Source organism: Stomoxys calcitrans, chromosome 5, assembly GCF_963082655.1.
Source record: "Stomoxys calcitrans chromosome 5, idStoCalc2.1, whole genome shotgun sequence".
In the NCBI taxonomy this organism is placed as follows: domain Eukaryota; kingdom Metazoa; phylum Arthropoda; class Insecta; order Diptera; family Muscidae; genus Stomoxys; species Stomoxys calcitrans.
In genome coordinates this window covers 118707904-118734367 of record NC_081556.1, presented here as the reverse complement: position 1 = coordinate 118734367, position 26464 = coordinate 118707904, and the positions used below count along the sequence as shown (strand labels likewise).

Sequence of the window (26464 nt, the reverse complement as noted above, 5' to 3'; positions counted from 1 at the left end):
ATAAAGTGCATATAACAGCTCGTCGGCGCAATCTAGGTTCCACCCCCGAGGAGCCCATGGTACGACAAGGAGTATTGAAATGCTACTGATGTTAGGAATGCGGTATACAAAAAAAAAACCTGGAGATATACAGTGGGATGAGATAAAAAAAAAATATTAAAAAATATGGGTTCCAAAGCAGGCAGGGATTGCTTTTTAAAATAATGAATGTTAGAACAGAGGGAATGAAAATCGATTAAAAATCGGACCAAAAGCGAATTCCTTTCATAAATCGCAATATAAGATGCCGGATTCGGCTTAGATTCGAAAAAAATTGAATATCTCTGAAACTAAAAGATTTACTGACGTGTCGTATTGGGCATACCGTTTGAACTCGACCATAAAATGTAGGACAAGGAGAATTGAAATGCTACTGAAGTTAAGAATGCGCTAAGCAAGAACAAGTAAGAGAGTGCTATGTTCGGCTGGGCCGAATCTTGGGAACCCATCACCATGGATTCTGCTTAAAACTTATACAAAACAAAGTAGTAGGGCATAATTTGATTCTATATACCAAACTTCTGTCAAACCAGCTAAAAAATAAAAGCTTCAAGGAACCGAACAAGGATGATCAAGAGACCCGTTTACATGGGAGGTATATCAGATTATAGACTGATTTAGGCCGTATTTGGCACAGTTGTTGGAAGTCGTATCCGAACATCGCATGCAAAATTTCAGTCTAATCGGACAAAAATTGAGGTTTGTAAGGACTCAAGAAGTCAAATCGGGAGATCGGTTTATATGGGAGCTACATCAGGTTATAGACCGTATCTCGCACAGTGTTTGGAAGTCATAAGAGAACACTATGTGGACAATTGCAGCCAAATCGGACGAGAAATGCGGCTTCCAGGGGCTCAAGAAGTCAATCGGTTTATATGGGGCTCAAGAAGTCAATCAGGTTATAGGCCGTACTTAACTCAGAATACTATGTGCAAAATTTCAGGCAAATCGGACAAAAATTGTGGCTTCCAGGGGCTCAAAAGTCAAATCGGGAGATCGGTTTATTTGTTTATTTTGCAATCTGTGCAAAATTTCAAGCGTTTGACCTCTATCGTGATTTCGGTAGACGGACGGACGGACATGGCTAGATCGAATCAGAATCTCGAGACGATCCAGAATATATATACTTTATGGGGTCGCAGATCAATATTTCGAGGTGAACAGAATGACTAGGTTAGTATACCCCCATTCTATGTTGGTGGGCATAAAAACCAGCAGACGCACAGTGCGATGAGATAAAAAAAAATATTTAACAAATTAAAAGGTGTTAAGTTCTGTCGGGCGGAATTTTGGATACCCACCACCTCGGGTATATATGTAAATCATCTTTCGTCATAATCCGGTGAAAAATAACTAATTTATGACCCCATAGCAGGTATATCGAAATATGGTCCGATTTGGGCCAAATTCGGTACGGACATTGAGTGGTCTAATAAGTAGAACTCATTGTTAAATTTTGTAGAACAAAATATTAGTCTTTTTGGTAGCTATATCCAAATATTGACCGATCTGAAGTCGCTGTATCAAATTTCAGAGTAATCGGATTATAAATGCTCCTTTTATGAGGCCAAGACCTTAAATCGAGAGATCGGTCTATATGGCAGCTATATCCAAATCTGGACCGATCTAGGCCAAATTGCAGAAAGATGTGGAAGAGCCTAATACAACCCATTGTCCTAAATTTCGGCGACATCGGACAATAAATGCGCCCTTTATAAGCCTAAAACCTTAAATCGAGAGATCGGTCTATAAGATAATCTGAACCGTTCTGGGCCAAATCACTATCCCAAATTTTAAATGTACCTTTTATGGGCCCAAAACCTTAAATCCAGAGATCGGTCTCTATGGCAGCTATATCCAAATCTGGGCCAAATTGCAGGAAGATGTCGAGGGGCCTAACACAACTGACTGTCCAAAATTTCGGCGAAATCGAACAATAAATGTGGTTTTTATAGACCTAAGACCTTAAATCGGCGGATCGGTCTATATGGGGGCTATATCAACATATGGTCCGATATTTTGTTTTGTAACTACTCGAAATATTCGTCTGAGACCCCATAAAGTATATATATTCTTGATCGTCGTGACATTTTATGTCGATCTAGCCATGTCCTTCCGTCCGTCTGTCTGTCGAAAGCACGATAACTTTCGAACGAGTTCAGCTAGCCGCTTGAAATTTTGCACAAATACTTCTTACTAGTGTAGGTCGGTTGGGATTGTAAATGGGCAATAACGGTTCATGTTTTGATATAGCTGCCATATAAGTCGATCTTGGGTCTTGACTTCTCTTGAGCCTCTAGAGGGCGCAATTCTAATCCGATTGGAATGAAATTTTGCATTGGGTGTTTTGTTATGATATCCAACAACTGTGCCAAGTATGGTTCAAATCGGTCCATAACCTGATATAGCTGCCATATAAACCGATCTTGGGTCTTGACTTTTTGAGCCTCTAGAGGGTGCAATTCTTATCCGATTTGGCTGAAATTTTGCACGACGTGTTTTGCTATGATTTCCATCCACTGTGCTATGTATGGTTCAAATCGGTCCATAACCTGATATAGCTGCTATATAAACCAATCTGAGGACTTGCCTTCTTCAGCTTCTAGAGTGCGCAATTCCTATCCGATTTGGCTGAAATTTTACAAGACGTATTTTATTATGACTTTCAACAACTGTGCTAAGTATGGTTCAACGGTCCATAACCTGATATAGCCGCCACATAAACCGATCTGGGGAATTGACTTCTTGAACTTCTAGAGGGCGCAATTCCTATCCGATTTGGCTGAACATTTGTATGACGGATCCTCTTATGACCATTCACATACGTGTTTGTTATGGCCCGAATTGGTCTATAGCCTGATACAGCTCCCATATAAATTGATCTCTCTATTTTACTTCTTGAGCCCCCAAAGGGCGCAATTCTTATTCGAATTGGCTGACAGTTTACACAGGTCTCCAACATAAAATTTTATTGTGGTCCGAAACGGACCATATCTTGATATCGCTCTAATAGCAGAGCAAATCTTTTCTTTTATCCTTTTTTTTGCCTAAGAAGAGAAAAAGAACTCGAAAATGTGATCCATGGTGGAGGTATATAAGATTCGGCCGGCCGAACTTAGTACGCCTTTACTTGTTTTGTTATACCTCTCCAATGTAATCATCTTCCTTTTAGTCCGAAATGCAAAAAAGCGTTTGATTTACTTTTTTCTAAATTTTCAAAACAAAAAAGTTTCAAGTATTAAATTGCCTCTCTAAACATTTTAGGCGACTCCTTTTCATTTTTTCATAATCTATAGTAAATTCTTCTTAAGTAATTAAAATATTCCTCATTGTTTAATCGCTGCTGCTTAGGCTTTACAAAAACAAACTATTTAGTATATCAGGTTTTATAATAAGCTTTCGCTAACTCAATCATGGAATATTCACTTTTCCACTACACAAAAAAGTTGTAAATGAAAAACGTTAATTTTCCAAAATGACTTAAAAAAGAAATAAAATAAGCAAAAAAGAGCTGCGGCAACTGCAACAACATCATGTTTAAGAAGTTAAAAACAATAGTGTTGCTGTTGTTGTTTTTTTTATTCATTTGTTGTACGGTTTGCTAACAATGTTAACACGGTTTTGGCAAAAATGCTAACTAAGAAAGACAATGCAGTTCAGACAGACAGACCTACAGGGGGGAACAAGAAAACAACAGGCATCAGGAAAAATAGGCAGACGTCAAGAAGGACGGATGGACAGTAGAAGTCATTCAAACAGACCAGTTAGGGACAGTGTTGCCAATAAAGTTCTAAGTATAACGCCATTGATATAATGAAGTGTTACAAAAAAAAAAAGAAACAAGTTATGGCTCATTTCGGACCATAATTGAACTGAATATTGGAGACCATAGTAGAAGTCATTGTGTAAAATTATAGCCAAATCTAGTTAGAATTGCGCACTTTAGGGGCTGAGGAAATAAAATAGGGAGATCGGTTTATAAGGAAACTGTATTAGGCTATAAACCGATCCATGCCGTATTCGACACGTATGTTAAAGGTCATGAAAGAAGACGTTATACAAAATTTCAGCCAAATCTGGTAATACTTGCGCATTTTAGAGGCTCAAGAAGTGAAGATCCCATATCGGTTTATATGGCAGCTATAACAGGTTATGGACCGATTTGAACTATTCTTAGCGCAGTTATTTAAAGTTATAACAAAACACCTCTTTCAAAATTTCAGCTAAATCGGCTCAAGAAGCGCCCTCTAGTGGCTCAAGAAGTCAAGAACCCAGATCGGTTTATATGGCAGCTATATCAGGTTATGGACCGATTTGAACCATTCTTAACACATTTGTTGGAAGTCATAACAAAACACGTCATGCAATATTTCAGCCAAATCGGATAGGAATTGCGTCCTCTAGTGGCTCAAGAAGTCAAGACCCCAGATAGGTTAATATGACAGCTATATCTGGTTATGACCGATTTCAACCATACTCAGTACATTTCTTGGAAGTCATAACAAAACACGTCATGCAATATTTCAGCCAAATCGGATAAGAATTGTGCCCTCTAGCGGCTCAAGAAGTCAAGACCCCAGATCGGTTTATATGGCAGCTATAACAGGTTATGGGCCGATTTCAACTATTCCTATCACAGTTGTTTCAAGTCATAACAAAACACCTCAAGCAAAATTTCAGTCAAATCGGATAATAATTGCGTCCTCTAGTGGCTCAAGAAGTCAAGACCCCAGATCGATTTATATGGCAGCTATATCAGGTTATGGGCCGATTTCAACTATTCCTATCACAGTTGTTTAAAGTCATAACAAAACACCTCATTAAAAATTTCAGCTAAATCGGATAATAATTGCGCCCTCTAGTGGCTCAAGAAGTCAAGACCCCTGATCGGTTTATATGGCAGCTATATCAGGTTATAGACCGATTTCAACCGTACTCAGCACATTTGTTGGAAGTCATAACAAAACACGTCATGCAATATTTCAGCCAAATCGGATAGGAATTGCTTCCTGTAGAGACGCAAGAAGTCAAGATCCCAGATCGGTTTATATGGTAGTTATGTCAAAACGTGGACCGATATAGCCCATTTACAATCCCAACCGACCTACAGTAATAAGAAGTATTTGTGCAACATTTCAAACGGCTAGCTTTACTCCTTCGAAAGTTAGCGTGCTTTCGACAGACAGACGGACCGACGGACATGGCTAGTTCGACTTAAAATGTCATGACGATCAAGATTATATATACTTTATGGGGTCTTAGACAAATATTTCGAGAAGTTACAAACAGTATGACGAAATAAGTATACCCCCATCCTATGGTGGAGGGTATAAAAACGTACTAAGTTCAGCTAGGCTGAATCTTGGGAACCCACTACCATGGATTCTTCTAAAAATGAATACAAAATGAACAGCGTTCAAGGGCAAAATTGTACATTACGTACCAAATTTCAGCCAAACCAGCCAAAAATTGAAGCTTCCAAGGGCCGTAGCAGGCTTATCTGGAGATCGATTAATATGGGCGCTATATCAGGTTATAGATCGATTTGTGATTGAGTAAAACTGCTAACGCTCCAAGTATATAGGGACTACCAAAAATCCATAAAACAGGTACCCCCTTAGGCCGATATGTTCCTCTATAAACTCCCCTACATACGGATTATCCTAATACATCACAGAGATACTAAGCAATGTTACGAAGGTAACAATCAGAATGACTAGATTAGTATACCCCTCATCCTATGGTGGTGGATATAATGACGCATTCTTTGAACATGTCATGTTGTACGAAAAGTGTTAGAAACTCCTCTTAGTAAGGCATTGGAAACCCACCTGACGATCCATGCAAAAGGTGATCATCCAAACTTCGGTGATTAAATCAAGTGGAGGAAGAGCTTTAGAAAGTGGATTTCAGAAATTGAAGAATTATACAATCCCTTTTTGGCCACTACAATTAAAAAAAATGACACAACGGCAACCCTGCTCAGGAAACCCAACTATGCTTTTAAGCCCAGTTAGCGAATATTGCTTAACATTTTTTTACTGCTGCCTTACTGGCGCTGGGGGGTAAGCATCATTTTGAATTTTGAATGTGTGAACAAAATTTTACGACTATCTTTGTCAAGTATCAACGAATTTTAAGTCGTTTTTTCGCTGCGTTTTACTTTAGAAAAAAAAATTAAGTTTTATTCCTATGAGGAGGTATTTAACTACTGATTGCCAAAAAGGCGGCTTTACAGTTGCAGTTTCTTTGTTTGAATCTAAAACGGCAACAACAATATGCCTGTCCGTCTTCTGCTTTGAAGGAAATTAAGGAGTTGCATTATAAGCTCGACACCAGAGATGGGAGAGTGATACATGTTTGTAGTGCTAGAGGGGAGTTACGTGATATGCATGATTAAGGAACAGAGGGGAAAGTTCTCTTGAGTGCTCTCCGATGTAAAAATGATCGAAACCGTTTAGTAGAGAAGTTTTTCACGGCTGATTATTTCACAAATATGCCATTTAAGTACGGATAGAGATAACTCTTTGAAATCATGTGCAAAATCGTCTTTGCTACAAATCTTGTTTGGCCCAAAAAAATTTTTTTATGTATTTAGGAAATATATGAAGTAAAACAAGTAAAATCGTGGTAAGTTCGGCCGGGCCGAATCTTATATACCCTGCACCATGCATCACATTTGTCGCGTTCTTTTCCCAGTATCTCTATTGTGCTGTTACAGGCTATGGACCGATTCAGATCATATTTGACACGTATATTGAAGGTCATGAGAGAAATCGTTGCATAAAATTCCCAGATCGGTTTATTTGACAGCTAGATCAGGTTATGGACCGATTTGATCCATACTAAGTACAGTTGTTGAAAGTCATAACAAAACATGTCATGCAAAATTTCAGCCAAATCGTATAGGAATTGCGCCCTCTAGAGGCTCAAGAAGTAAAATAGGGAGATCGATTTATATGGGAGCTATATCAGGCTATAGACCGATTCGGACCGCATTTGATACGTACGTTGTTCAAAATTTCAGCCAAATTGAATAAAAATTAAGCCTTCTAGAAGTTCAAGAAGTCAAGATCACAGATCGGTTTATATGACAGCTATATAGGGTTATGAACCGATTTAAACCATACTTTGCACAGTTGTTAGAACTCATACCGAAACACTTCATGCCAAATTTCAGCCAAATCGGATAAGAATTGCGCCTATCGGTTTATATGGCAGCTATTGTATATCAAAACATGGACCGATATAGCCCATTTACAATCCCAACCGACCTACCCATCCGACCTGCAAAATTTCAAGCGGCTAGCTTTACTCCTTCGAAAGTTAGCGTGCTTTCTACAGACAGACGGGCGAACATGACTAGATCGACATAAAATGTTATGTCGATCAAGAATATACATATATATTGGGTTGCCAAAAAAGTAATTGCGGATTTTTTAAAAGAAAGTAAATGCATTTTTAATTAAAAATAACTTACAATGAACTTTAATCAAATATACTTTTTTTAAACTTTTTTTTTAAAGCAAGCCAAAAGTAACAGCTGATAACTGACAGAAGAAAGAATGCAATTACAGAGTCACAAGCTGTGAAAAAATTTGTCAACGCCGACTATATGAAAAATCCGCAATTACTTTTTGGGCAACCCAATACTTTATGGGGTTTTAATGACGAAATTATCATACCTGCATCCTATGGTGGAGAGTATAAAAACATATCTTTTTCAAACTTCACGCAAAACGCATTGAGTGAAGAATAAAAAGTTAAGGTATTTAAGCAACTATTTTCAATAAAGACTAATCAGTGAAACTACTTTTTTGACACAAAAATCAAAAAACAAAATTCACTTTTTCACATTTGTTGACTTCCAAGCTGTATAACTTATAACTGAATTATCCTATGCTGACGCATATGCAGCTAAGTAATTGAAAATTTTGTCACCAATCCGAATCATGCGTCAAAATAAAGATCGAACAACAAATGCCTTCGTACATCGCAAAATACGAAGCCAATCTCGGCCAGTTTCAACAAATGTACCACACCACCACTGTGGTACAGGGTGTTATAACTTTGTGCATTTGTTTGCAACGCTAAAAAGGAGAAGAGCGATATCCATGGATAGGTATGCCGATCGGCTTAGAATCACTTCCCGATTCGATTTAGCTATGTCCGTCCGTCCGTCTGTCTATCTGTCCATGTATTCTTGCAATCAAGATACAGGACGCATTTGTTGTCCGATTTTTACAAATTTTGCATGTCTCTTTTTTGGTACAAGAACGAGATTTTGAATTTGAAAAAATCGGTCCAGATTAAGATATATCTCCCGTATATATCTTTCATCCGATGTGCCCTTTTAATGCTGTAGAAACCAAAATGTTGGTCCGATCCCTACAAAATTTGGCACAAAGTGTTTTTTTTTTTGACATTCCAATGTGTGCGCAAAATTTCATTAAAATCGGATCAGATTTAGATATAGCTGCCATATATATCTTTCATCCGATTTGACCTATTTAGGCTGTAGAAGTCACAATTTTGGTCCGATCCTTTACCAAATTTGGCATGAAGGGGTTTTTATGACGTCCCAATAAATGTGCAAAATTTCATCCAAATCGGATCAGATTTAAATATAGCTGCCATATATATCTTTCATCCGATATGGCTTTTAAAGCTGGAGAAGCCCCAATTTTGCTCTGATCTTCACTAAAATCGACACGAAGTGCTTTTCTTGACGTCCCAATATATGTGCAATATTTCATCAGATTCGGATCAGATTTAGATATAGCTTCCACATATACCTTTCACCTGATATGGACTTTTAAGGCTGTAGTAGCGTCAATTTTGGTCCGATCTTTACCAAATTCGGCATAAAGTGGTTTTTATGATGTCTCAATATATGTGCAAAATATCATTAAAATCGGATCAGATTTAGATATAGCTTCCATATATATCTTTCAGCTGATAAGGCTTTTAAGGCTGTAGAAACTGCAAAATTTGATCCGATCTTTACAAAATTTTGCAAGAGATGTTTTTTTTACGTTTAATACGATTGCAAAATTTCATTAAAATCGGGTCAGATTGAGATATAGCTCCCATATATATCTTTCAGCCAATATGGCAGTTTTATTAATGTTTTTATGAAAATGATGAAAATTGAGATATGGGTTCCATATAAAGGGTGATTTTTTTGAGGTTAGGATTTTCATGCATTAGTATTTGGCAGATCACGTGGGATTTCAGACATGGTGTCAAAGAGAAAGATGCTCCGTATGCTTTGACATTTCATCATGAATAGACTTACTAACGAGCAACGCTTGCAAATCATTGAATTTTATTACCAAAATCAGTGTTCGGTTCGAAATGTGTTCATTCACCGTAACGTTGCGTCCAACAGCATCTTTGAAAAAATACGGTCCAATGATTCCACAGCGTACAAATCACACCAAACAGTTCATTTTTCGGGATGCATGGGCAGTTCTTGAACGGCTTCTGGTTGCTCTTCACTCCAAATGCGGCAATTTTGCTTATTTACGTAGCCATTCAACCAGAAATGAGCCTCATCGCTGAACGGTGAATGAACACATTTCGAACCGAACACTGATTTTGGTAATAAAATTCAATGATTTGCAAGCGTTGCTCGTTAGTAAGTCTATTCATGATGAAATGTCAAAGAATACTGAGCATCTTTCTCTTTGACACCATGTCTGAAATCCCACGTGATCTGTCAAATACTAATGCATGAAAATCCTAACCTCAAAAAAATCACCCTTTATATCTTTCATCCCATATGGCCTTTTAAGGCTGCAGTCGCCACAATATTGGTTCGAACTTTACAAAATTTAGGTGGTGAGGTGTTTAACGTCCTAGCACGTGTGCTAAATGTCATTAAAGTTGATCTAGATTTAGATATATATCCGATATATCTTTCATCCGATATGGCCCTTAAAATCTTAAAAGAAATCTTACAAGGTTCTATTCAGTTTTTCAATAGGAATGCAAAATTAAAGTCTGACTTCATTTCAACATAGCTTCCCTATATTGAAAGTAGTATGTGTGTTGACTCGGTGGTGTAGGGTATTATATAGTCGGCTCCTCCCGACTTTTACCTTTCCTTACTGGTTTTGTAGGGATTTTTGATCCAGCAAAAAAAGAATTTTGAAAATCGGACCATAATGATTGCACATGATCTCGATATCACCTCAGTTGAAATTTGAAAGAGTTATCTCCATCCGTTCTCAAATGCCATATTAGTTAGTTTTTTCGATTCTATTCCACTGTGTGTCGTCAGCATTAGTGAGGGTATAACCACCTAGCCAGGATTCGAAACCCCACCATTTAGCGTCCTTGACGGTCTTTCTTACCTTTGCACCAAGCTAATCTGCTGTTTTTGGTAAAAATCCTTTGATTTCTTTTCCCATGAGTGAGAATTCAATATCACTCACGCTTTCATCTCTACTCGCAACTACTGCTGGCGCATACATATGCCCCAATAGCCGGCCTACTTAACTGCCAGTCTTTTTTTAAAAGACATTTAAAGGAGTTTTGAAGTTCCCCACATGCGCTTATCATTACCGCCATATCTTCTATGCAGGAATATTCACTGGAGTTGCCGACTGGAACTGCCGCTGCCACCTCAGTCGTTGATATGCATTTGCAGTTCATTAAACGCATAAATTTCCCACCAAAAATATCTGTGTGTTTATGTTGACGACTTCAGATGTTCTTTAGCGCTTGGCAGCACACCATCGATGATGGAGAACAAAAAAGACCAAAAATGATGCCGCTGTGGCGATATCTGAATATGCTCGCACACTAGAAGTATGAAACAACAGCAGCAGCATAAGAGCGACGCATCACTTAATGTCGCTGAAAATAAATGTCCAGCAAGAGATCATCTTCATCATCACCATCATCATTTTCGTTTAATTCTGCCGTTTATGTCGCTGTGGTGGATCGTTAAATGACTGAAAGATGAGACAGGCATGAAAGGATATCGCCTTTTCGTTAATTGCTGCTTAGTTTATGGCAATATTTACAAGACATGTACTCACACACACACACACACACGCATATATCTTATCACATGGGAAAATGATCATAAAAAATTGTCTTATCTCCTTTTAAACTGATTTTTTTTTTTTGAAAAATTTTAAGAAAATAAGAAGGAAGGAAGTCATTTTAATTGGCGATGCACTCATAAGAGACAAACTGAATCTGTCACTACGTTTGTAACACCTCGAAATATTGGTATAGGACTGACCCTATAAAGAATATTCGTTATTGATTGTTATGTTATTTTATGTTGGTCTAGCCATATCCTTTCGTCTGTCTTTAGAACCCAAACTTTTGAACAAATTACGTTGCTAACATTCCATTAGGGAACAGCGTCAAGATTTCTCTCTAATAAATGAGTGATTTTCCTTTTAGCTCGATGAGAAAGCACCTCCTTATTAAGACGAGGATGGACAATGTGGCGCAAGGCGACATCACCAAGTTATATGGCTGAAGATCTTACAAATGTGCCAAAAGGGTGCCATCACCGCTGAATATTTTCGGATGTTTTCAACAGGATTCGTACCAAGGCGTTTAGGAGGGCTTGTTAAACACGGCACCAAGATGATCGCTCTAAGGTAAGCCGATAAAAGTTTTGTAAAAATACTTCTCCAATGCACATGAACGAAAACAAAACACCATACGGTCGTAGGTGAAATTTCATTTCCATACAAAATATTAGGAGATATTGAATTCTAAAGCCAAAGACATAAGTGGGCCCCATCAGTTTATCTTACGTCGAACAGATACCAACAGATGGGTATTAAAACATTCCGTATCGAATTTTGTGCAAAGCGGTTGAAAATTGTAGTAACGGCGTCCTTATAAATGTAAATCTGGTGAATTATTTATAAGGGAGCTATATCTGAATCTGAAACAATTTTTGCCGAAATTCATAGCGCTTGTCTTTGGCTAAAAAAAATGATATATGAAAAAATTTTTACTGTTTGGATAACAAATGCGATATCACCTTGATTACAAACAAGTAAAAGCGTGCTAAGTTCGGCCGGCCGAATCTTATATACCTCCACCGGGGATCGCATTTGTCGAGATCTTTTCCGACATCTCTTCTTAGGCAAAAAAGGATAAAAGAAAAGATTTGCTCTGCTATTAGAGCAATATCAATATATGGTCGGGTTTGGACCACAATGAAATTATATGTTGGAGACCTGTGTAAAATGTCAGCCAATTCGAATAAGAATTGCGCCCTTTGGGGGCTCAATAAGTAGTAAAATCGGGCTATAGACCGATTCAGAGCATAATAAACACGTATGTTGATGGTCATGAGAGGATGCGTCGTACAAAATTACAGGCAAATCGGATAATAATTGCGACCTCTAGAGGGGCAATTATGGCAACTATATCAGGTTATGGACCGATTTGAACCTTTTTTCAACCGATTTGAACCACAGTTGTTGAAAATCATAATATGATACGTCATGAAAAATGTTTGCTAAATCGGAAAGGATTTGCGCCTCTAGGAGCTCAAGAAGTCAAAACCCCAGATCGGTTTATATGACAGCTATATCAGGTTATGGATCGATTTAAGCCATACTTGGCAGAGTTGTTGGATATCATAACAAAACACATCGTGTAAAATTTCATTCCAATCGGACAAGAATTGCGACCTCTAGTGGCTCAAGAAGTCAAGACCCAAGATCGGTTTATATGGCAGCTATATCAGGTTATGGACCGATTTAAACCATTTTTGGCAGAGTTGGATATCATAACAAAACACGTCGTGCAAAATTTCATTCCAATCGGATAAGAATTGCGCCCTCTAGTGGCTCATTTTATGGCAGCTATATCAGGTTTTGGACCGATTTGAACCTAACTTAGCACAGTTGTTGGAAGTTATATCGAAACACGTCGTGCAAAATTTCATTCCAATCGGATAAGAATTGCGCCCTATAGTGGCTCAAGAAATCAAGGCCCAAGAAAGGTTTATATGGCAGCTATATCAGGTTATGGACCGATTTGAACCTAACTTAGCATAGTTGTTGGAAGTTATATCGAAACACGTGGTGCAAAATTGCATTCCAATTGGATAAGAATTGAACTCTCTAGAGGCTCAAGACGTCAAGGCCCAAGAAAGGTTTATATGGCAGCTATATCAGGTTATGGACCGATTTGAACCTAACTTAGCATAGTTGTTGGAAGTTATATCGAAACACGTGGTGCAAAATTGCATTCCAATTGGATAAGAATTGAACACTCTAGAGGCTCAAGAAGTCAAGACCCAAGATCGTTTTATATGGCAGCTCTATGAGGTTATGGACCGATTTAAACCATACTTGGCAGAGTTGTTGGATATCATAACAAAACACGTCGTGCAAAATTTCATTCCAATCGGATAGGAATTGCGCACTCTAGAAGCTCAAGAAGTCAAGATCCCAGATCGGTTTATATGGCAGCTATACCAAAACATGGACCGATATGGCCCATTTACAATCCCAACTGACCTACACTTATAACAAGTATTTGTGCAAAATTTCAAGCGGCTAGCTTTACTCCTTCGAAAGTTAGAGTGCTTTTGACAGACAGACGAACGGACGGACATGGCTAGATCGACATAAAATGTCACGACGATCAAGAATATATATCATTTTTGGGTCTCAGACGCATATTTCGAGTAGTTACAAACATAATGACTAAATTAGTATACCCCCATCCTATGGTGGAGGGTATAAAAAGCGACAGATAGACATTCAGTACTGAAAGGATGCGCGGACAGACATGGTTAAGCCGAATCAGGAAGAAGTTCTGGGTCAAACCGTATACCAACCGATTTAATGGCTGCCTGGCTGTCTGAGAAGATATTTATGCCAATCGTCATAATGACATTATATCTTAGCCATTCCACCACATCCTTAATTTCAAGGATCTCTGCTTGATACACACTGCAGTGGTCGGGTAACCTTTTCGATTTGACCAGTTCTAGATCTCTAGAGTACAACACAAAGCCCACCTGGTCGTTTAGTTTGGAACCATCCGCATAGAAGTCAATGTAACTTCTGTTACCAGGGATATCGTAGTTCCAATCGTTTCTATCAGGAATAGTGGTACAGTAATTTTTTATCAAAAAACGGCTCAGGTAGGGTGTATCCACACTGCCTGGAACATCGAATATTGTATCAAGGATAACATAGTGTGCGTAACCGTCACATGACCAATGAGAAAGCTCCCTTAACCTCACGGCAGTGGTCACTGCAATTTGGGTAGCCACAATGTCCAGAAGCTTAAGATGAATCATTAAATTCAGTGCATCAGATGATGTCGTCCTCAGTGCGGCTATGATGCTCAAACAAGGCATCCTTTGGATCCGTTTAAGTATTGAGCAGAAGGTGGACTTTTGAAGCGCCGTCCACCAGACCGCAACACCATATAGCATTATAGGTCTAACGACTGCGGTATATACCCTATGCATGACACGCGGTCTAAACCGCCAACTTTTGTCAAAAGCTTTTCTTTCTTGGCCTTTCTTCCCTTTCCAAAAGGTTGGATTTGTTGGATCAGTTCAAATGCCTGTCCAGCTAGACACTCAGGTATTTTGCGCTTTCTGTAAATGGAACATTCTCTCCACCCAAGGAGACAAGTTCCACTGTAGACAACTTGTATCTTCTGCTGAAAAGAACTTTTTCTGTCTTGCACGGATTTTTACCTAGACCACTTTCGGTAGCACACTTTGCTGTTGCATGTAGAGCAATACAACTTCCAACAGATGCACAGAATCTTGTGCACCGTGGAAGCAGTGTAATTGTTGCAGAAAAATATCTGTCATTACACGAAAACACATGCATTGGGGAAAAGTACAGCTAATAGACAGGTTTGTGGAGCGTGTTTAATGTGGTAATTGTATCATGGAGGCGTTTTCGCAATAAATACGATTCAAATACAACATACCAACGCACGGCCCTTGAAGCCATCACACCTAGTATGGTTGAATAGTCTTCTTACCAAAGACGAAATGCGTTCCTAGTGGTTGGTGTGTGTTGCTATCTCTGGCTTTCCTTCTTCCATTTGCAAAGAAAATATCTTCATTGAGCTCGTCTCGAAAGAGAAACAAACAAAGATTGCAATTTTTTACCGAATTTTATGAAAGCTAAAAATGTATTCAATTTATTAAGATTGACAAGATTAAAAAAAAAGATTAAAAAATTTTCATCAACATTTTTTCTTGAAAATATGAAAAAAAACAGTTATGAGCATATTTTATTGAAATTTTGTCTTTAGAGAAAATTTGACCCAAATATTAAGATATAGTTCCCATATGTACCTTTCACCCGATATGGCCCTTTAAGGCTGTATTATCTACAATATAGGTGCTATCGTTAGAAAATCTTCCAAGGTTCTATTCTAAAGTTCAATAGGTATGCAAAATGTAAGTCTACATTTCAACATGGGTTCCATATCTTAAAAGTACTATGTAGACTCAGTGGCGTAGGGTATTAAATAGTCGGCCCAGCCCGACTTTTGCCTTTCCTTTCTAGTTTTTAATGTCAGAAGGTTCGGTTAAGTCCTTAGCTTTGGTTATGATAATTAGAATGATTTTGGAAATATATTTTCATTACATTATTGTAACTTAAAAACATTGTTGTATATTTCACTCATCAGCTTTCTGAATCACCTTCCCTTTCCAGCATTGAAGTAATAAAAACGGAAATACGGTTCAATCGATCAACATCTATTGCATAACCAATGAATGGCGTCAATAATCCACATTTTGTTCCCATTGAAAGTCCATTATGTGCGTATCCCTTGGCATGGGTGTCTCCACATACTACTGGATTGATCAAATCTTCTTGATAAGATTAACCATTCATTACAGAGTTAAGCAATGGTCGAAGATTAATACTTGCCTATGAACATGACCATTGAAATGTGTGAAGTGTTTAGCATTTCAACGAAACCGAATTCATGCTGCGTCTATTTACATTTCATGCTGTCTCTTGAGAAATGCGATTGCATTCTAACATAACTTCTTATCAGTTTGGAAGAGAATTGTCAAGTCGTCGTTATACATAAATTACCCCCAAAGAAAAACACTTCAAATTATAATTGAGCCATAAAGATGCTCTTTAATAAAATGCAATGTATCGATCTGAAAGATGTGGTCAATTACACAATGCAACAAGAAGGAAAGCCATTAGCATTAGTTTGCAACCTTCCAAAGTATGAATATAAGAACATGTAAATGACATTCTTGTCCATTTCTCCATCTTCATCTGTCTGTGAATCTATAACTGAATGATTGACGGCATAGCATGTTGGACTTACCATCAATACGAAGTGTCAAAATATTCTAGAACAAAAACCTCAAATCATTAAGCTCGTCTCGAAAGAGAAATAGACAAATCTTTTAGAATCATTACCTTGTGTAGCGAAAATCATACTCAAACAATAGAAAAGCTACTCGTCGGTACGCTGCAGACAAATGTATGAAGCAAACACTGTTTGCACTACACAAGAGCAAAACATACTTGGGTGCCGGAAACCTCACTCGGAAAACTCTTACCTCCTTGCTACTGAGGCATTGATAATAAGTCTAAAAATGCTAGGTTAGATATCTTTGAACTATCCAGATAGTGGTATTGCTCAGTAACTAAAAAATAACAAGGCAGCAGGAGTCGACGAGTTGTCAGCTGAAGAAATAGAAAGCAAAACTCTGATGAGGCGCACGCATCATTGAATCCTAAACATACTATGGGCTGCGCAGGAAGAGAGAGCGAGAGAGATAAAACAGAAGGCGTCTATTGAAGAAAAATATTTTTCCTTCCAAACATAAATATTATCGGGAGACTTGTGCAACAGATTGAAATCTTACGTCATTGGGTATTATGGTATTGCTCATTAACTAAAGAATAACGAGGCCGCAGGAGTCGATGAGTTGTCAGCTGAACTATTTATTGAAACCTTAGCATACTATCGGCTGCGCAGAAAAGAGAGTGAGAGAACAAAATAGAAGGCGTCAATCAAAGAAACATGTTTTTCATTCCAAACATAAATTTTATCGGGAGACTTGTGCAAAAAATTGATGTCTAACGTCTTTGGGTATTAAAGCCCATATTAGTTTCCCCTTGGAACTTGCAAACCCACCAGAGGTTTCCAGGATTAGCAACAAATTGTCCTTGGATTGAACCGTTGAGAGGAGCAGACCTTTGGTTATTTCGCTCAACAAGATTTTTTTTGTTACGTGTAATAGGTATTTTTTTTTTCTGAGAAAAATTTAAAGTCGCTTATGGATAGCTACGATAGTGTAATCCATTAGGTGGTTGATGATCTGCGTATGTTTCCAGTGGAGCGGCAGATCTAGAGCCCGGGAGTAGGCTTGAAATGGACTCCAGAGACCCAACAGCTGCGGTGGTGGTATCGGGCTGTAGCATATTGTCTGCTACTGAGACCTCGAATGGTGGAGCGGCGCTACAGGCTACACTAGCCAACAGATGACTGATCAGGAGGGGCTTTTGACGAAGACACCTGATACGAGTCTTAAGGACGAGGGCGAATCTATTCTTTGCCTAGGTCATCGGCGTTCCCCGGTAAACCAACACACTCTTTAAGAGGTTGGAATAATAGAAGAAGTATCGCATCTCAGATTTATTTAGAGGCTTGGTGCGAATAAATCCTAAGACTCTAACTGGTAGGGAGAGAGATTCACTAAAATGGGCGCGGGGATTCGCTGCACAGGCTACCCCAAAGACTAAATGTCTAGACTCGGAAACTGCACAACAGTCAGCCAAGAGGCTGCGGTCACCTGAAGGGTATCCCGTGCCTAAAAGTGCTACAATAGTGAGATGAGTGGGAAGATATTCCTTTTCGGCCAATGGCGCACACTTGGATACCAAGAATTCCCTCAGGTCTTGATCTATACTTGGAAGGCTAAGGGAGTGTAATCCCAATCCGCAACCACCGACTGGAAGATTGGTAGATTGGACAAGGCTGATGGTGACCGGAGACATGCAGTATTCGTACTTAACTCCTGCTGTCTCGCGAACCTCAACAAGTCTCAAGGGGTTGTATCCTACGGATTCAACAAGTTGAAACTAAAGGTCTACAGAAGCGGTGCGGTTGGGGGAATCAGGAGACGACTCAGCAGTTGCTGCTGAACACTCGCCTGAGGAACTATCGACCATATCGCTAAAGTCTGGCGGAATTTAGGCGAATGATCGAGACAGGACGGGAAGGCATCGAAACGGGATTCGACGTAGACGAAGAATTTCGGGATTTAAACCAATCAAGGGTACAGATAATGGGAAACAAAAGTCTGTATTCTTGCAAATAGTAGCCTAAATGTTTTTCTTCTTCTTTCGCTAAGCACTGGGGATTCAGTAGAAGTCAGCCTGGAAGTAAATAAGTCTCATTACTAGCTAGCTTCCTTATACACACCTTCCCAAAATACACCATATACACCTATATATGGCACACGTTTCAGAGTTGCTGGTTGAAGCCGCTCTGCAGGGAAGAAGTGCCTCTTTGTAGGAAGTGATGCTAATGCATATCACCAGATATGGGGAGGTTCGGATGTCAACGAAAGTGGTGAGCTGTTTATCACATATTTTTTAAATTGTAATCTGGCGATTTGCAATAAAGGGAATAAACCGACCTTTATTACCAGGGACAGGCACGAGGAACAAGTTGCTACCTTTGTATCGAAAGATATAAGCGCAAGAATATGTCACTTGGAAGTATTAGACGAGAACAGATCGTCTTATCTTCGTTATATTAGTTTCAGCCTTGAAGAAAATTCTGCAGAAGTGTTCCCTCGGCTAAACAGAAGAAATGCGGATTGGGAAAAATTTCAGCACAAATTTTGCACGTCTATCCCTTCTAGACCATAAAAGAAAGTGGAAACTGCGGAGGATATAGACATCAAGCGGATCACGAAGGCCCTGAATGACTCGCTTGTGTCAGCATGTCCTAGAACCAAGCCAAGTGGCAAACAGCGACCGACATGGTGGACCCCAGAACTGGTTGGTCTAAGGAAGGACTGCAGAAAAGGCGAAAACCACAAGAGCACTAAACGATTGGGACATCCATAAGGCTGAGTCAAGAAAATATAAGGGCGAACTGGAAAAGGGACAGAACAAATCTTGGGTGGAATTCTGCAGCTCCGTGGAGGTTATATCTGAGGCTTCTATGGTAAGGAAGATTCTGTACTCGAGACCTATTATGGTGAGGTATATTCAGAAGTCAGAGAATGTATGGACAATGTCGAGTGAAGAAACACTAGAACTACTCGTCGATACAAATTTCCCTGAAAATTCTCCAACGTACAACGTGGCGCCAGAAGAAGTTGTCACTGGTATGGATTCGTCTGAGGTTATTAGGGAAATTGTGGCTGAGCCGCAAATCCTTTGGGCGATAAAAAGTTTCGACTCCTTTACATGGCCTGGCTCTGATGATATGTCACCGGTTGAATTATAAGCTGTGTCTGATAGAGTGTTTCCTTGGATTAGGGAGATATACTCTGCTTGTACCAGCATACGTATATACATATACCAGTGCGATGGAGGGACACAAAGGTCATTTTCATTCCGAAATTCAGAAAACCTTACCACACGAAGGGGAGAGATTTTCGTCCTATTAGTCTGTCATCCTTTATACTGAGACTATAGAGAGGTTGATAGACACATATCTTAGGGCAAAGATCCCTAGAGATCGCCTGTCGCGGTAGCAGCATGCATATAGAAAAGTCAAATCTAATGAAACAGCCCTTCAGTGCCTCGTCGGCTACATGGAGGGTTCTCTCGCTGTCAAGGAATATACAATGGAAGCATTTTTTGACAATGAAGGTGCTTTCATTAATGTAAGACCGACGTCAATCATGAAGGAGTTGGACTTTCTAGTCGTCAACTCTACCGTAAGAAAGTTTATTAATTACGGCAGGCTTAGGATCTGTGGATCTAAAAAGATGGGTCAAAGAGATGTACTGCCTCCTTTACTTCTTTGAAAGAAAATGGTGTAAAAGTGATAGTGTATGATGATGACGCGGCTATTGCGGTTAGGGAAAAGTTTCCCAGCACTCTAAGAGATATACTTCAGGAAGCTCTACGAGCAACATCGAAGTGTGTTACCGAAGGTGGGCTAAGCATAAACTCGTGCAAGACGGAAGTAGTTCTTTTCAGCAGGAGATACAAATTACCTACAGTGGCACCTGTCTCCTTAGGAGGAGAGAATGTTCCATTTACTGAAAGCGCAAAATACCTGGGAGTTTTGCTGGACAGGAAATTGAACTTCAAATCACACATTTTGGAAACGACAAGAAAGGCAACTTTTGCCCTATATACCTGAAAGAGAGCCATTGGCAAAAGTTTGGGGTTTAGACCGCACGTCATGCATTGGTTATATACTGCAGTTGTCAGTTCTTTAATGCTATATGGTGTAGTGGTCTGGTGGACGGCGCTTCAAAAGTCCACCTACAGTTCAATAGTCAATCGGATCCAAAGGATGCCTTGTTTGTATATCATAGCCGCACTGAGGATGACACCATCTGATCTAATGGCCCTGGACATTGTGGCTAGACAAATTGCTGCGACCACTGCCGTGAGGCTAAGGGAGCTTCCGCTTTGGTCATGTGGCGGCTACGGACACTGTGCTATGACACAATGTCTGAAGTTACAGGCAGTGTAGATTACACTCTACCTAAGCAGCTTTTTGATAAAAAGTACTGTACCACTATACCTGATGGAACCGCTTGGAACTACGATTTACCTGGAAATAGAACTGGTCACATCGAAAAGGTTACCCGTTCACTGCAGTGTGTAGCGGAGATCCTTGCAATGAAGAAAGTGTTGGAATGGCTTAGATATAATGTCATAACAACGATTGACATTAATATCTTCTCCGACAGCTATTAAATCCCTGGAGAAGGTATTTCTGAACAAAAAAAAAAAACCGCCCTCAAGATGGCTGAACAGTTCAAAATTCACCTATTCTGAGTGCCAGGCCACAGAGATATCATGGCGAATTGTAAAGCGGACGAGCTAGGAACTACCCTACACTTTCCACGGATACTGGAATCTGTGGGTATGGCTCTAGCGACATGTATGCTAAGTTTTCAGGATCAAGTCCGAAGGGCAACGAATGATAGATGGTCACAAAGAGGGGGCATTAGGCATTCCAAAACTACGTGGCCTTATTTAAACTTGAAGAGGTCTACCGCTATGCTGTCACTTATCAGAACAGACGTCTCAGTAATAGTAAACGTCTAAGTGAGTCTGATGACAGACTGCCACTAAACCTAACCTAACCTAATGCAGCTATACCCAAATATGGTCCGATTTGGCCCGTTCAAGAACTTAACCAGCGTGCATCAAAAAGACATATCTGTGTCGAATTTCAGCTCAATATCTCAATTTTTGAAGGCTCTAGAGTAATTACAACAGACGGACGGACAGACGGATAGACGGACAGACACTTTGTATCAACCATCCTGTACCTACAAACTGGAGATCTGTACAAGACTTCTTTTCAAAAACTTGTGACGTTTTGTGTCGAACTCTGGTCTGAGTGTGTAGTTTGAAAGGCTGACAAGCCAGTCCAAACCTTGTTGATTAACAATTTACGCCTTACAATAACGTAGCACTAGTTAATTTACCTTAGGGTGGTATTATTTATAATCGTTTTATGAGTACCTACGTGATACCTTTTTCTTAGAATAATTAGTCAGCTCATAGAGAATTTGTCACCGATTAGAAAAAAAATTGTGTAAAAAACATAGAATCTTACTTGACAAATGGTTGTTTCTGCTATTCTTCGTCTTCTTCCTCTTCCCTCCTTGCAAACGATAGCGGGACTTTTGTTTTTGTTTATATAGATTACGTTCGATTTCTTATCGGAACTAACCACAATACGTTTTTAATAATTCAATAACAACACACAAGCAAAGGAGGAGTATGCAACACGCGTAACAGTATGCACAGTATGAGTGGCCATATAATTTATTCCCTTTTTTTCGCAATATTCTATTCTTTGTATTAATTATTTATGCAGAAATGCTTCATTTTCACCGTGTCAAGGCGTGCTAGTAGTAGTGTTGAGAGAGGGGGAAGAAGCAGCAGCGCACAATTCCACAAAGTTCATACAACCTCACTCACTATTCGTCGATATTCGTTTGTCAAGGCTGTCAATAAGCAGCCAAAGCGTAAGCGCAAGCCAACAAATTAAAATTTGCACTTTTTATTTCAATATCACAAAGAACAAGCACACGGTTAAGTAAAGAAAACAACAACACAATAGAACCAACCACCGGCTATCTTAATCCCGTCGGTGTTTTCAAAATCGCTAGCTAGCAGCACTCGCGCTTACCGCAATCGGAATTATTTTCTGTGGTGCTTGCTTATCACTACGACGAAGGAAAAACGTTTTATTAACACTGACTTGACGACGACGGCTACTGGCAGGCAAGCAAGCAGGCGGCTTACTTGACTCGACTGACTGACTGATAGACCGCAGAATTCGCTCTGACACCGGGACAATTCGGATAGGCGAAGCAAGACAAGACAGTCTGGCAGGCAAACTTTTTACTTTGTGCCACCACACACGACAGAAACAAAAGCAAAAAAAAAAGAGTTGGAATTGTTGGTTGGACAGCCTGGGTTGCGATCGACGACAAATACAAAACCGGACTGAAATTGAGTAGCGGGCGCACATTAAGTCTAACTAAGCGCGAGCATGGATTGTGGGTCGGTTGCGCTCGGACACCACACCACCAACGAAAGATACTTTTCTACACAAGGAGATGAAATACATTGGCGCATAAACACACTCGCACACACACACACTCATTGGAATGAATGAAGCAGCAACAACAACGTGTGAAATAAATAAACGAATGGAGGGATAGATAGATCTGGGTGTTGCCATATGAGATGTTTTAGGTAGAAAAACGGGGTACTAGGAAAAATCATAGAAAATCAAATGAAAAACAAGTAAAAAGGCATTAAGTTCGGCTGGGCCGAACTTTGGATACCCACCACCTCGGATATATATGTAAACCCCCTTTCATCACAATCCGATGAAAATTGGATAACTTATGCACCCAAATTCGGCACGGACATTGAGTGGTCTTATAAATATAAGTCACTGTTGAATTTTGTATTTCAAATTTCAACAAAATCGGGGAATAAATAAAGCTTTTATGAGCTTCAGAGCCTTAACCCGCATTTCGGTCTATATGACAGCTATATCTAAATACAGTCCTATTTTTACAATATTTGGATCGATTAAAATATAAAGCTTTTATTGGCTTCAGACCCTTTATCGGGAGATCGGTCTATATGGCAGCTATATCTAAATATAGTCGATCCAAACCATATTTGGGCGGATTTAGGGAGACCTAAAACTACCCACTGTTTAAAATTTTAGCGAAACCGGGTAATAAATAGAGCTCGGGTAATAAACGGTCTACATCCAATAGATTTTCGAAATATCATTTGGCTGAACTAGATCAAGGGATTTGCCCGTATACGAAAAAAAGATTGCTAAACGTGATGACACACGTTTCATCAACAGAATGATCTCGATGTGCGAACGTAAGGAGCGTAATATGACCAACAGAGACAAGGATAGGATAGAAAATGTCCCCAAACTAGGGGAAAGCAAAATATTGGGTGTCCAGACAGGAGATTCAACTTCTATTTGTCTGAACATCTTTACGGACAACATTTGAAGCTCTTTTTTCCAAGATTAAAACTTCCTCTGAATGTAGCACAATCCACATCATTTGGATGTCAAGCTTAAAGCAAACCACTTGCTTATAAAAGTCAGGATATTTCCCTCAAAAAATAAAGTGAAGAAAGTGTTCCTCAAAGTTCTTCATTGCTCCCGAGTCAAAATTCAAGGGGTGAGCAAGGAATGAGAATTTTTCACTTTGACTCAACACCGCGAAAATCCAATCCTATGGGAAAATCGGAACTGTGAAAGTACTAGACTTTAGTAAGGAAAAGTATGATACATGTCAGCATGGCTTTTGATATTACGGAACTGACATTCGCTAATGGATTTCAAAAATTATGAACTTATACAGTGACTAACTTGAAGCAAATGAGCAGCGTAGAATGGGTGAGTTTGGGTTGAGTTTATATGCAAAAGATTTATTTGGGAGTTAATTGCTCACCGGTTGAAGGTTGTTATAATAAGAGATCGAATAAAAGATTCTATTTTTCATGAAAGTTAGTTTATTCTTTGTTGCTTTTGTTGAATTCCGATTAAAGTAGTAATTTTTTTGTTGTATTCCCAGTAGATTTCTTAGCTAGGCAAAGAAATGGTTTAAAGATATGTCACATAAATTTTCTGGTAAGGAAGATTGATGAATTTAAATATATATTTTTGAAGGATCAGGAATTGATATTATATGCCTCTCGGAAACATTGCTTAGTCCTTCCATAGCTGAGAGTTTCGTCAACTTAAATGAATATAATATGTTCAGATCTGACAGGGGAACTTGCGGAGATGGTGTTGCCATTTATGGCGGAAGACACCTGAAAGCTAGAATTCGTTTAAAATCTGAATTAGAGGGCCAGGTAGAATTTTAATTCGAAATTATAGTAAAAAAAATAAATACACGTAAGATTAAATGTATTTGGACACATGGCTTAAAACCTAACAAATGGTCCATGCATTAGGAGCAGATAACCAGCGCTGACAATATTTTCTGATAAAGAAAAAGGGCTACACATTTTCACAGATGTGTGTCGAAAATAGATAAAGTTGACACCCATATAAACTGATTTCCTGAGCTCATTATTGGTTGACATTTAACATCCGTGCCAAATTAGGTTCAAATGAGAAAATTTTTGGTTATCGGACCGATCTTTCAATAAGAATGTGTTTTGAAATTTAAAACAATTAATGATGCATCTCGACAACATTGCGGAAAATTGTAAATGTTGAACTATATTTAAAGGAATGTGCAATACCGCCTTGACTTAAAGTATTTTCGTATAAGTGTAGATAATAGCAAATGCAAATTTACCCATGAACATTCCATTAAAAAACAAGTAATGCATAATTTGTGCCCCCATAGCAGCTTTATCGAAATATTGTCCGATTTGGAGCAAATTTGACACGGATATTGAGAGGTCCAATAAGTACAAGTCATTGTTTAATTTTGCAGAACAAAATATTAGTCTTTTTGGTAGCCATATCCAAATAAAGACTGATATGAAGCATATATGACACGGATGTCGGAAAACCTTACATAAGTCACTGTGTCATATTTGTGCGAAATCGGATTATAAATGCGCCTTTTATGGGCCCAAGACCTTAAATCTAGAGATCGGTCTATATGGCAGCTATATTCAAATCTGGACCGATCTGGGCCAAATTAAAAAATTATGTCGACTGGCCTAACACAACTCACTTTCCCAAATTTCAGCAAAATCGGATAATAAATGTGGCTTTTATAGGCCTAAGACCCTAAATCGGCGGATCGGTCTACATGGAGGCTATATCAAGATATAGTCCGATATAGCCCATCTTCGAACTTAACCTACTAATGGACAAAAAAAGAATCTGTGCAAAGTTTTAGCTCATTTTCTCTAAATTATAAAGACTGTAGCGTGATTTCAACAGACAGACGGACGGACATAGCTAAATCGTCTTAGATTTTTGCGCTGATCAAGAATATATATACTTTGTAGGGTCGGAAATGGATATTTCGATGTGTTGCAAACGGAATGACAAAATGAATATACCCCCTTCCTTTGGTGGTGGGTATAAAAAGGGGCAAACTTCTCACATATAAATGGGAGCTGTCCGATTCAAGTTTAAGCTCAATGATGGGAAGATTATTACACTACAAAAATGGGTTGATATTTTCGTAAGACTTGCAAATCGATACTTTTAACAAAACATGTTGTAACAATCAATTCAGCTGATTTATTTTAATTACTTCATTTTAAACGTAAATATAAATTAGTAGTGCATTAGCGCCGATGGGCATCAAGAGGCTAGTTGGCAATTTTGTACATAATTGATACTAGTACTCACCAGTGTTACATACATTTAAGATTCAAAATAAAAATATTTAGTGTAAGAGAACTAAATACATACCTGAAATGAAAAAGAAAAGAAAATAAACTTTTTGTAATCATTCAAATACATTTACTAAAGTTTTTGCTTATTTGTTTAATATTACTTAATAAATACATAGACCCTTCACTACATTGAACTCTTAATATGCAATCCCAATATTCTTCATAGGTGGCAACACCACCTAGTGACTTTCCTTCAGGCAGTCAACAACAGACAATGAAACTGTTGCTGTTTTGTTGGGGGATACGTATCTTTGTTGTTGTTAACTTGCATTCGGGGAGCTCTGTTGCTCTTCTTCGCTGAAGTAGGTTTAGATTTGATAACAGAGTAGAAACCAAAC

At 38.8% G+C, this 26464-nt stretch overlaps 1 protein-coding gene across 6 annotated transcripts in view; it reads right to left on the bottom strand.

Annotated features, from left to right (window-relative positions):
• The window catches only part of LOC106093671 (protein N-terminal asparagine amidohydrolase), a 176822-nt gene that overhangs the window by 94831 nt on the left and 55527 nt on the right, over nucleotides 1-26464 (bottom strand). For 2 of the 6 annotated variants that reach the window (XM_059368915.1, XM_059368919.1), the window contains exon 1: nucleotides 21817-22732. The exons of 2 other annotated variants lie outside the window; for them this stretch is intronic. The gene's annotated coding sequence lies outside the window, so the exon portion shown is untranslated. Of the gene's footprint in view, nucleotides 1-21816; nucleotides 22733-26464 lie in introns of those variants that run through there. 2 more of the 6 variants (XM_059368920.1, XM_059368921.1) reach the window with 1 other exon arrangement.